Source organism: Hyperolius riggenbachi, chromosome 2 (assembly GCF_040937935.1).
Source record: "Hyperolius riggenbachi isolate aHypRig1 chromosome 2, aHypRig1.pri, whole genome shotgun sequence".
Lineage (NCBI taxonomy): Eukaryota > Metazoa > Chordata > Amphibia > Anura > Hyperoliidae > Hyperolius > Hyperolius riggenbachi.
This window is the reverse complement of record NC_090647.1, coordinates 332,667,345-332,680,395: the sequence shown is the minus strand read 5'-3', so window position 1 is coordinate 332,680,395 and position 13,051 is coordinate 332,667,345.

Sequence of the window (13,051 nt, the reverse complement as noted above, 5' to 3'; positions counted from 1 at the left end):
TTATTCATGGTACAGGGCAGGCTCAGAGAAACTTTCTCTGGACCCAGCAAAGATGCTTCAGAGTCAGATTCGCAAAACCGAAGCGCTGTCTCACTCTTAGATTCGGCTAACAATGTCAAATCAGAGGAGTGAGAACGCAAAACTTGTGAATCAAAAATCGCTTTAGGTTGTGAAACTGACGCTTCCATAGCACAAACCTCCGCAATCTGCGTGGCAGACTGTAAGGCGTTCAGGACAGAAACACTAGAGCAAATGTCACCAGGCAACGGGCCCTTACAGGTGTGAAAAGGGTGAGAAAAAGACGCATCTGCAGTAGAAATAGCGACAACATCAGGAAAAACTTTATTACACATATTAATTTTACTTTTGATGCTGCAAAATTTAGGAATTTTCCCCATAGCAGGATCACAGATGAAAGATCTTAAAGATCTGTCTCTAAATGACAAGGGGTCCCACACATCCTTGAGAAAACTGGCACATTCATGCCGATCACAATCTGCAGGAACATCAGAGAAACAGGCATCAGATCGCACAGATTCAAACTGCACGCAGTCAGGAGAGAATCCTCCAGGATTCGCACAGGAATCAACCACAGTGGCACACCCACTCATTTCAGATCGCACAATGTCACGACTCACATGCTTTACCCCAGAAAGGCAGGAACAATCATCCGACAACGATGTCTCTTTATTGGAATCAATTGGTTGGTGTGTGTGCAACTCATCCAAAATTGTCTGCCATACATAAATCATCAGATCCACATCACCCTCGTCACATTCATCGGAATCAATCAATAGGTACATAGAATCGAGACAATCATTTAAGACATCTTCGCTTTTTGCGATGTAAAAATCGCAAAAGGCTTTCCAATCAAAATCAAATTCCTCCATCAAGGCCCCAATGTCCCATGAGGCAAATGGAGGTTCAAACAGGCCAGTATCCAGATAATCTCTATATGGGTGGAGTTCAGGAACAAGAACAGATGTTTTAACTGCTTTAATATAGTGGGCGATCCTACCTATAGTAGGATCCACATAAGCTTTGGATTGAGGCAAAAAACCCGGAAACTGAGAAACATCATTGAAAACATCATTATCATACTGAATGGTTTTGCATGGAAGGGAAAGATCAGCTGACTTATCAGCAGCTACACATTCAATTAGAGCAGGTGGTAAGCCAGGCAGTTTAAACCAGTGAGAGAATATCACTGCAAGAAACTGATACAGATTATCATTCCAAGATATGTTTTTTAGCACATCATACGCCCAGGTGAATAAATCGTCTTTTAAGAGCACATAGGCAAACTGAAGAGCCGACGTAGACGGATCAGTAATCTGAAAGGGGGGATTCAGGCAAAACCTCACACATTCAGAGAGAAATTCTGCTTTGGTCTCTGAGTTTAGCCTTTAAAGCTCTTAAAGACACAGGACCCATACTCGACAAAATCGTACAAATCAGAAATTCCCTCTACACTGGGAATTTTGGTTGGGCTGGTCATACTGTAACGATTGTGGAATTCTCTCTGTGATCAGCGCACAAGATGTGCGCTGACACTGCGGAAATCCTCCACAAGCGTATCATTTGCGGGAACCCAGCAAAAGGTGCAATGCACCTGTAGAGGGAAATTCCTGTCGGCAGGTGGAGCTGTGGAGCGCAGAGGAACAGCTCCTCTGCCCTACCACACACGCCAGACAGGAATTGTACGAAGTGAAGAAACGCAATCGCAAGGAAGGCGATTGAGAATGAGCACAGAGACAGATTGTATGTGTGTGCACCAAACTAGTCGCCAACCCGCGATGGTGCATACACAACAGCAGATAGGAAGCAGGAACGCGATCGCGAGAGGTGCGATCGCCAGACGTGACACAAGGTTACAGCAAGGCAGAGCACGAGAGTAGCAAAGGCACAGCAAATCATACAATGAGGAGATACGGAAAATAACAAACGCTAGCTAAACGCGAACACCGCACTCATTCGCAACAGTGCACGCGTTTATGCGTGGTCTCCACGGGATAAGCACAATAGAGACAAACACGCCTAACTAACCACCGACAGACAAACATGAAACAGAGGACGCGAGCACTTGCTTAACGGTTACCTCACCGAGCCTCCAGCATGCGTTCGTAGCAGACAAGACAGATACACGAAAGCAGGAATAAACAAGAGATAGGATCCACAGCACTAGCGCAAGGCGAGTGCGATCCAGGCAGACAGAACAGAAGGATCCACAGCACTAGCGCAAGAGGCTAGTGCGATCCAGGAAGACAGAACAGAAGGATCCACAGCGCTAGCGCAAGATGCTAGTGCGATCCAAGTACAGAGTAGCAGAACAGAAGGATCCACAGCACTAACGCAAGAGGCTGGTGCGATCCAGGGAAACAGATCAGAAGGGGCTACCAGTAACAACCGCTGTTCCGGTTAGCACCCAGACACACAGAACGATTTCCTGTCGACCACCTCTGGGACAGGACAATCGCAACAGACAAACAAAACAGATATGCAATCCTAACTGCACTAGGGAAACCTGCCTAGTGCAGTTCCAGGGATACTCCAGGCTAATCTTCAACAAAGAGCAAGGCTGACACTCCAGGCGAGTGTTACACAGGATTTAACTCTTATGACCAGCACATGTCTGTGATATCACATAGTATTTATAGAGCAAGCCTACAAAGGATGTGGCTAGGCAATCTGCATGACAAACATATGCAAATTCCTCAGCAGCAAGCTGCAATACTGACAAAAGGTCTCTCTTCAAGAGACCTGCAGAATGCAGACCTGAACAGTGGTCAAAAGGCTGCCTGCCTGCGCAGGCAGCCACGCGGATCCTCACAACTGGCTTATTAGATTAATAATAATGGATATTTTATCCCCTGACCTTGGGACACACGTCCTCTTTGAAATAGCAAAACTAATGTGGCAGTTTTTTTCTAAAATCTTCTGAAGCTGTGGCCATTCCCACCTGTGTCACCTTGGTCCAACCCCAGCTTAGCAGCCACGGCCTTACAGGTAGCTGCAGAACTTGGGGCAGGCTGAGGCGACACAGTTGGGTGGCCAAAGCTTCAGAAGACTTTGTATGAAAATAGCAGCTGCAGTTTTGCCAATGGAGGGGGGCAGAGTTTCACACCTTTAATGATTTATGGGGAAGCAGGTGAGTTAACTCACCTTGCCGCTCTAACAGAAAGCTTTACAATAAGGGCTTTTTTGCCCTTATATAATTACATTCTTTTTCCTATTTAAAGCAGCAGGGTCAGCCATACTATGCCAGGAACAAAACCACATATATAAGTAGATAAATACTTCCTCTACTTGCATAACAAATGTATTGTACTGTCCACATTTCGATTTCAGTGAATTTTATATAGTAAATGAAGAGAATTCTGTTCCTGACAGGGGCCATTTCTTCTCCCACAGTCTGAGGCTAAATTCTTGATGTAATTTCTTCCCTTAGTTCTCCTCCAATGGGCTGAGTCATTCTAGCTTGCACTCTAACCACGTGTAAGCACAAGCATCAGATTTCAGCCAAGCCTGTCACATTGCAGTGTGCTAAGCCCAATCAGAGAGAAGCAGGAATGTGGGAGGGGGGATGGCAGGCTTCCCTCTCTCTCTGCCTTCTGTGATGTCGATGGTGAGAGAATAGAGTGAGATAAGATAATTACAGCAGAGACATTCCTGAACACATTGGAGAGCTTGCACTGCAGGGTGAGATTTCTGGCAGCATTAAAGACACAATGCAGTGTTTAAATGGAATTTGATTTTGTGGCTGACAATCCCACTTTAATGCTCTCAACCTTAAAACTATGTCTGGGAGAAACAGACAGACATACATACCCAGGGAAAATAGTCTATGCCCGCTATGTGACCAGAAGGTACTAGAGGATGAGGCTCACTTTCTGTTGCAATGACTCAAATATATTGCATCCAGGGAAGCCCTCTTTAAGAAATTACTGGATCTAATTCCAGATTGTGGCTCCTTCGAGGATGAGAGGAAACTCTAAATGGGCAGAGGAGGACTTGAGAGTGACAATCACTGCACATTATACAATAGCATGCCACAAACTGAGGGGCATATAAATGGTATGAATTCTCATTTGAGAATTTCCACAGACTTCTTATCCATTATACTTCAATCCCTCTCCCACCCCAGGACTCAGCCTCTTTCATATCTCCCAATCGTTTTATTGCTCTGGCAATGCTTGTATGTATCTTGGTCATACCAATAAAGCTCTTTTTGAATTTGAATTTTAACAGAAAGGCAAAAGATAACAATACACTATATACACTACAGCTATGTCCAGCAGGAATCTAGGAGGGAGTGGCAGGAACGTGTGCTGCACTTCTCAGACAGCTCCACACTGCAGATCAACAGTGGATGGTGGACTCAGCAGGGGCAAAGCAATAGCCATAGCAGCCATAGCAGCTGCTCCAGGGGCCCTATAGCAGAGGCAGACCAGATTGTACTTCATGTATTATTAACCATTTACTTTTTGTGTTCCTCCTCCCTCGAACTTTGTCTCAGTGCCAATGAACTTTGTGCACTGTTGATTTCATGGCAATGTAAATTGCCCCATTAACTCATATACATAGGCTAGGGGAAGGTGTAATCGCTTAAGCGTGTTTAAATCTGAGGGCCCCATAAAAGTTTTGTTGTGGGGCCCCATGATCTCTAGCTACGCCACTGGGACTCAGCAAGTAAGGAAACGGGAGGTAGTATAGGCGAAAGACAGCAAAAAAAATCTGTATATCTTAGAGCCAATAAGGTTTATGGCACCTATAGCACAGCTATGCCTGCTGCCCCTTAGATATATCTCAAAAAGCATTTAGGGCAGACAGGCTTGGACTGAGGTTGAACAGGCAAGATGCCAAAACTAATCTGGCCTGAGGAAAATGTTCGAAGTAGCAACTGTACAAAATTGGCAGGGAAAAGTCCAAAAAAGAAACCTAAGAAAAAGGATATGCAAAAGGAAAGCTAGTTAAAATGTATATGTACCTATATGGGTATGAAAAGACTCTTCCAAAGATGGGTTGATGCAAGTTAAATATGGTTATCAATTGATACCCCAGATCTGTACTATAATAAGTTCTGCTGGGCACCCTTTCAACAGACACACTAATTGTCTCTAATCCTACCCTGTAGATTGTAAGCCTGTGGCAGGGCCCTACCCCCTAGTGTTTCCAGGTTGATTATGCAATCTCACTGTCTGACACCCCTCTCACGGACTAGAATAGACGCTATCTATTTTTACCAATGACAATGAACTATTATCAAAAACATCGGCATGATCTTGTTTTGTTGTGAGCTCCATGTATGTCCTACCTTTTATTTTAAACTTTATCTATTGTGCAGCGCTACGTAATATGTTGGCACTTTATGAAAACATTAAATAATGATAATAATAATAATAATACCAATTCTTGACTGGGGTGGGAGGTTATTAAGACATTGGCCTCAATTCACTAAGATCATGCTGGAGATAATAAGGCAAGAGAAAACTTGCCACCGCACAGTGAGAGAGTTATCTGATCTCTTCATTCCATAAGTTACCTCCTCTGTAGTAAGTTACCTCCTCTGTAGTTATTTTCACACACAGTTAATTAACAGCCTGTCTTTAACTTTAGAATTCTGGAGTAATTTTAAGGATTGAAGAGTTAACTTTAGGTTTGCCTGAGGTAAAATGTTCCCTTATACTGCATGCCTCATCACCATGGTGATAACTCTAGAAACTTTACTAAAGACTGGAGATAAGCTTAATGAATTGATGCCATTGTCTGTTGTGCTTATGATCACTTTCCAGGACAAAACTGTTAGTTATTTGAGTGAAAACAATCTCGAAAAAACACATGTATTTTACAGACTAGTAGGCTAGTATTTCATGATTAATGATAGACAGGCATAGACTGATATCTAGTGATAAAATTGTTAGAATGTTGAAAAAAATAACGTTCAAGTTGGAGCCAAAGAAAGTATAAATGAAAGTATATGCACAATACCTATTATGTACTAATGGAAATACATTATGTGGGTCAAATACAGGATTGTTTCCAGGCATTTCAGTGCACTAGGAAAAGCACCTTCTGTCCCCTGTCTCCTCCCCACACACACACAATCTTATATAAAGGAAGAATGTACATTAAAAATATCCATAGAACAAACCCAGTAGATATTGGATAATGGTTATGATGGGTTTGTATCTATTATACAAAACACATTATAATGTTTATGTACAGCCTGGATCTTTAAAAGTCCAAATATTGTTCTAGAAATGCAGAAGAGTTGCATCAATCAATATAGATTATTATTATTTTTATTGTTATATAGCACCCACATCTTCCAAAGAGCGTTACATAGTACAAAACACTTGGTGAGGAACAGATGCACTAGATATTTGAAACTCTGTACAATCAGGACATCAAGCAATAAAAATACATACACAGTTGATGTGCCGTTTGAAATATCACCAATACTGGTTCATGTTCATTTGGTAAATTGCATCAAAGTAAGAAATACTAGAGGTCCCTGCCCTTGCAAGCTTACAATATAGAGGGTAGTGGATTGGAGACATGATCTAAAACAATTACTGCTCAATTATAACTTTATTAGTACCTAAAGTATTACTATACTATTTAGACCTATTTTATTATGCTGATCAGCAGTGCCCATTTGGGTGTTCAGAGTTCCTTTCATCACAATCCTTATGGAACCAGCAGAAGTGTATAAGCGTCCCATAAAACTCTGCACCAATAATAGCTCTGTGGTGTCCCTTCCTTTTGGAGTTACCCCAGGCATCTGCCTGGTTGTCTATGCCTAAAAATGGCCCTGGCCAAATCCTATTTCAACAGGCAACTCAGTGCAAGCCCAATAGGTAGAACCCACAAGAGGTAGACATAATGTATGGAAACTTTCTAAAGGAAAGGCATCATTGCACATGTGTATTTAAAGAGAATCTGTACTCTAAAATTATTACAGCAAAAAGCATACCATTCTATTCATTATGTTCTCCTGGACCCCTCTGTGCTGTTTCTGCCACTCTCTGCTGCAATCCTGGCTTGTAATTAACAGTTTTAGGCAGTGTTTACAAACAAACTAACCAGCTTGTGATAGGCTCACATAAGCAGAGTGTGTGAGTCATACAGAGTCTGCAGGGGGCCTGCAGAGGGTGTGTATCGCTTCTATCCAATCACAAGCAGCCCTGCACATTCCACACATTCAAGCCTTAGCCCGACAGAGCCGACAGAAGGAAACAGATTAGATCATATAACAGAGATAATACAGCCACTGTGCAATTAGGAAAGGCTGCAGTAAGCCAGAGCACATTAGAACAGGCAAAGGAACTTATAGGATAGAAGAACTAAGGCTGAAAATTGTGTTACAGAGTCTCTTTAATGATGAGGGATACATGGATTGAGTGTGCATGTGGTGTAATATTGAATGAGAATGTATAATGCAGATAAATTCAGCAATAACAGCTGGACAGAAGGACCTAGTGAGGCAGGAGAAGCAGCAACAGAAGAAGCAGCAACAGAAAAAGTAAAGCCGTAAATGGCCTTTGACCGCCTGCCAAACCTCTTCAGGTATGTTTTTAAGAGCGGCTTTATACCAGGCTCAATTTGCTGTGTTTTACATTCCCTTGCTGATTCAAAGTAAAGAAAATCTTGGGGGCCCTTTGATACTACTATTAACCACCTGGGCGTTACTGATGAGCTCAGCTTGTCCAGTAATGCTGCGGTGTATTACTCGGCCCCCGGTGGGCCGATTTGAAAAATTTCTTTTTTGAAACACACAGCTAGCACTTTGCTAGCTGCATGTTTTTCTGATTGCCGCCGCTACCCGCCGTGAAAGAGGGCCCCCCCCCCGCAGACCCCTTGCTCAGCCTGGCCAATCACCGCCAGGCTACGCTATGGGGTGGATCGGGACTGCCTGTGATGTCACGAGGTCGATTACGTCATTCCGTACAACGCCATGGCGATGGGGAAGCCCTTTAGGAAATCCCGTTCAGAACAGGATTTCCTGATGGGTATGATCGCCGGCAGCGATCGGAAGAGGAAGGGGGATGGCGCAGGGAGGGAGGAATCATACAGCTAGCGCTAGGCTAGCTACAGGAAAAAAAATTAGGTTAAAAAACCCTCCCACGGCCGTGCGCCACATATGCTGCTTGTGGTCTACCCACAATTGTGGTTCACCTGTAATTAGAAAGGACCCATGGAGAACGACCATCCAGTTCCTGGAAGATCTGGAGAACCGAGGGGGGGGGGGGGGGGTGTTATGTCCCCATAGGTGCATACAGTGATTGGTTTCAAGGACTGCAACCCACCTTTGTGAGTATATTTACCCACAATTCCATTATTTCCAACACCACCTTATGATACTGCATCATTAGGCTCCTGGTTGCCCCCTTTTTTTCATAGGTTGCTAAGTTTACCTCAGTAACCTAGACCATACATTATTTTATACTATTGCAGTGGCATAGCAATGGGGATGCAGAGGTTGTGGCCACACCAGGGCCTCTGGACCAGAGAGCCCCACTAGGGGCCCTCCTTTATCCATCTTATTAGCTTTTCATTGGTGCTATGCTGGGAATGAACATCTCTATATGTATATTGAATAGTAGTAATCCTTAACAAACTGTTTCCGTAGACTGATATCACCTCTCCGACACCGCAGCTATCCTTGGTAGGTTTTGGGGCTCCATATCAATACAGTTGTTGGGGCCTCATTTAAAACCTGCACAGGGGGCCTAAGCTCCTTAGTTACACCACTGTTCTACTGTCTACTGCATTTAAAAATAGCAGGGGAGTTGCAATATCTCTATATGTTCAGTATGTTCAGCCTTAAGCACCCTACACCTTTTGATGAGCTAAAATGTTCTTAGTTTAACAGCTTCTATTTTTTTTTTCGTTCACTTAAACAATCTATTGATAAGTAGATAGGTACATAAATATGCTTGAATGAAGAATAATATATATATATATATATATATATATATATATATAAAAACGGAAGAGCCGCCGCATGTTCTAACGGCAGGACGGCTGAGTCCGCGTCCAGCACAGCGGCTGGCATGCAGAGACATGCGCCTGGCACCACGAGAGAACGCGGAAAAGCCGCCGCAGGTACTGACAGCAAGGCGGCTGTTTCCGCATCCAACGCGGCGGTTTGTACGCAACGGCGTGCGGTTGGTGTGGCTTGGTCTGTTAGTTCACATGGGCGGATGGAGAGCTACGCGCGCGCGGCCCAGATGTCAGGACCTTTATACCAGCAGGGGAAGTGTCAGCTGATCAGGAGGATCAGCTGATTCCTGCTGGACTCATGATTGGCTGAGTGGCTTAGGCGAGCGGCAGACTCCAGCAGCTATATATACTGCTTGTTTGCCAGTTGCTGGTTGTCTGCCATTGCAAACACTTACGTGGAAGCATTCAGACCATAGTCAGATCCTACAGTGTGTTTGAACCAGGAGGACTTGGGAATTCACACTGAGCCAGATACTCTTGTTTATCATTTGTGTTATGCTCCAGACTAGTTCCAGGGTGTAGAGACCAAGGACCTCACACCCAAGACTAGGGAACTGTATTATCATTTGTGTTATGCTCCAGACTAGTTCCAGGGTGTAGAGACCAAGGACCTCACACCCAAGACTAGGGAACTGTATTATCATTGTGTTATGCTCCAGACTAGTTCCAGGGTGTAGAGACCAAGGACCTCACACCCAAGACTAGGGAACTGTATTATCATTTGTGTTATACTTCAGGATAGTTCCAGGGTGTAGAGAACACGGACCTCACACCCAGACTAGGCATTGTTTGATATCTGTTACTCCCTTGGGGACTATCTCTCCCCCTTAAGAGATAGTCTCTTGATCTGTTAGTGACATCCACCCTTCAGGTGTCACTCCCGCTCAGGTTCCTCCTACCTTCAGCCTGACTCGACCCCTTGGAGAATCTCAGGCTGTTGGAAGGTTCCTGTGTCCTCTAAAGCAGTATTCCAGGCTGCTTCTGGTCACCTGCTCAGCAGGTGCATTACTCAAAGTATTACTGTTACACCAAACACTCATATACCTATAGGTGTCCAGAGGTTAGCAATATATCTGATTATCGGTGATACTGCAGATCATCAATAATCGGGTATATATCTGCATTATTGGTGATACTGCAGATCACCAATAATCAGATTCTCTCTGCGTGCTGACACCAATCGTTACTATATATATATATATATATATATATATATATATATATATATATATATATATATATATACACTGTATATATGTATATATATATATGTATGTATATATATATATATATGTATATATATATACTGTATATATATATATATATATACTGTATATATATATATATATATATATATATATATATATGTATATATATATATATATATATATATATATATATATATATATATATATATATATATAGCTGGCATAGTGTGCATAGAATTCTTGTTCAATTAACTCAAACAATGTAATCATATACTTGGGGTAAATGAATTAAACAGTTCAGTCAAGTCTAAGGTGCAAGACAATATGTTTTTCATAAATGTCAGCTTGAAAACAAGAATAAGAATGCTGAAAGTTCACAAACTTGCCTGAAATAAAAGTGAAAGATAAGGTATGAATATATTACCAAATGACAAATTATGTGCAACGGCACATTTTCTAGAGCTGTCCTTGGTTTGTGATACAGATATGATTAAATGTGAAAAAGGACAGGCAATAGAGCATTTTAACTAGGCTGATGCATAGCATGAAATAAATACACATGTTCTGACAGTTTGAGGTGGCTTTGACTACAGCAAAGTTTAATTTGCTTTCTTATTTTTGTAGTTATTTGTCTTTGTATCTGAACTGTCTTGGTGAAGCCGATAACAGATTTTCCCCTTAACACTTGATACTGTAAATAATTACATCTGGAAGTAGGAAATAACCTGAAAATGATGACACAGGATAGAAGTAAAACCTAAAATATGGAGATAAGGTAGAAAAGAATAGGCAATTATTTTTGTTTCTATTTCAGAAAAAGACAGCATAGGTGTGTTATCCATGCCATCAGTAATGTCAGCGAGCCTTAATATTACTGGGACTAGTACTTCCTATTGTCCTAGGACCTCTCAGGAGAGGAAAGTATGTTCTCCAGTGCATCCTAGCTCTGAGAGGCTGTGCCATAAGCAACCCAGTCTTATCAATGTTAATGGTGTATCAATCAATATGATGAGGCTCTGGGCCAGGAAGTAAGAACATAAGAATACTAATAATAAAAAAAAGTATTCCCCTTCTCTGCCCTCCATATAATAATCACAGATTGTGAATCCATAGACCCAGTTCTTAGGGGAGCCAGAGTCACTGAAAACAATAAGCAGTACAGTCCCAACAGCACATGGCATTTTCTCTGCATTACAAACTGCTGAATACATGCTGCAGTTAAAGTCCTGCTGGAACAATAAGCCTTCAGACATTACAGTCTTGTGCTGTATCTCTTCTTTTTTCTTATCATATTTACTAGTTTTGCCTTTGTGATCTCTTCAGCAATTACAATGTAATGTTTAAATAAATGCAATTATTGCAGTGTAGCTTATTACTAAATAGGCCTCATTGTAAGGCTGTATATGCAAAGTGTGGGGTTACAGTAGGTCAGTATGAGTCTGTCAACAAAGATTAACAATTTATTGTCCATTGGCAGAGTGTCGGTTTAGTTATTATGAGATGCCTGGTAACCTCAAATACAATTAAGTACGGTATATTATAATGTTTATTACTGTACAAGATATAGCTAAAATCCCAAGCCACCATCTAAAACTGTATTTGCACACGATTATTGTTTTGCATTTACTGTATATGGTGCTGACATTTTAGACAGGATTGTACACAGTATACCGAATAATTCATATTACTAACTTCCTCATAGGAGCTCACAGTCTAATGTCCCTGCCATAGCAATAGGCTAATATCCCTACCATTGCATATGGCTAATTTAAGGGGAAGACAATTAACCTACTAATATGTCTTGGGACATAGGAGGAAACCCAATCAAACAAAGTGAGAACATACATGTAAATCAAACCCAGGACTTTAGCCGAGCATGACAAAAGGGCCCAGTACTCTGCTATCCATGATAGAGCATCAATCATCACCTTAAATGATCAATGATTGTTGTTTTGGGTGAACATCTCTTGTGAATACAGGTGTAATACAATGTTTTCAGCCTTCTCTTCAGTGATGCACTGTGCTTGACTAATCTCGGCCCACCACTACTGTGGCTATCACAGGGCACCTTCTGCTCTGCCTCCCCCTTCCCTTTCCATATAACAGACACTTGAGCAGCATGCCTGGCCATTGATTATTGCTAAATTGTCACCTGCAATAACAATATATGATTAATTAGGCCAACTTTCATATAGCATGTATATTCATACAATAGATCTGTGAGCTGCCTCTGGCCTCAGCCTGATTGGGAGTAAATACCATATGCAGTAAGCTTAAATATTACATTTCCTAAAAAAATGTTGGCTGATTGAAACCCACTTATCCAGAAAATTACCCCGCTCCACCATTATGGTAGCAGACATATTGTTTTCTATTTCTGCTAAAGGTAAGATGAGTGTCCACTGCCTTGTGATGTGCATCATGATAGACTCAGCATAGTTGATAACACTCCCTACAGTGTTCCTATGATTCTGGCAGAAAAAAAAATTATTACTTAAGGCTTTTTTACACTTAATCAGTTATTCTAAGTTATAATTGAAAGACAACTGATTTTCAAAGTAATGTCCATGTTTTCCTATGGCTCCCACTATAAATGTTTTAACTGATAGCGTTTTCACAATACACTTCTATGGAAAAAAAACAACATGTATCAACACATACCAACGCGTAACAACACATTAAGTGTAAAAGGACCCTTAGGCAGAAATCCCTAATGGAGACTTAAAGGAACAATATCAAACCAAGTGTAGAGTTGGCCCGAACGGTTCGCCGACGAACGGTTCCCGCCCAACTTCCGTGGTTCGCCACCGCGGCGAACCGGGTACTTTTTTGGAAGT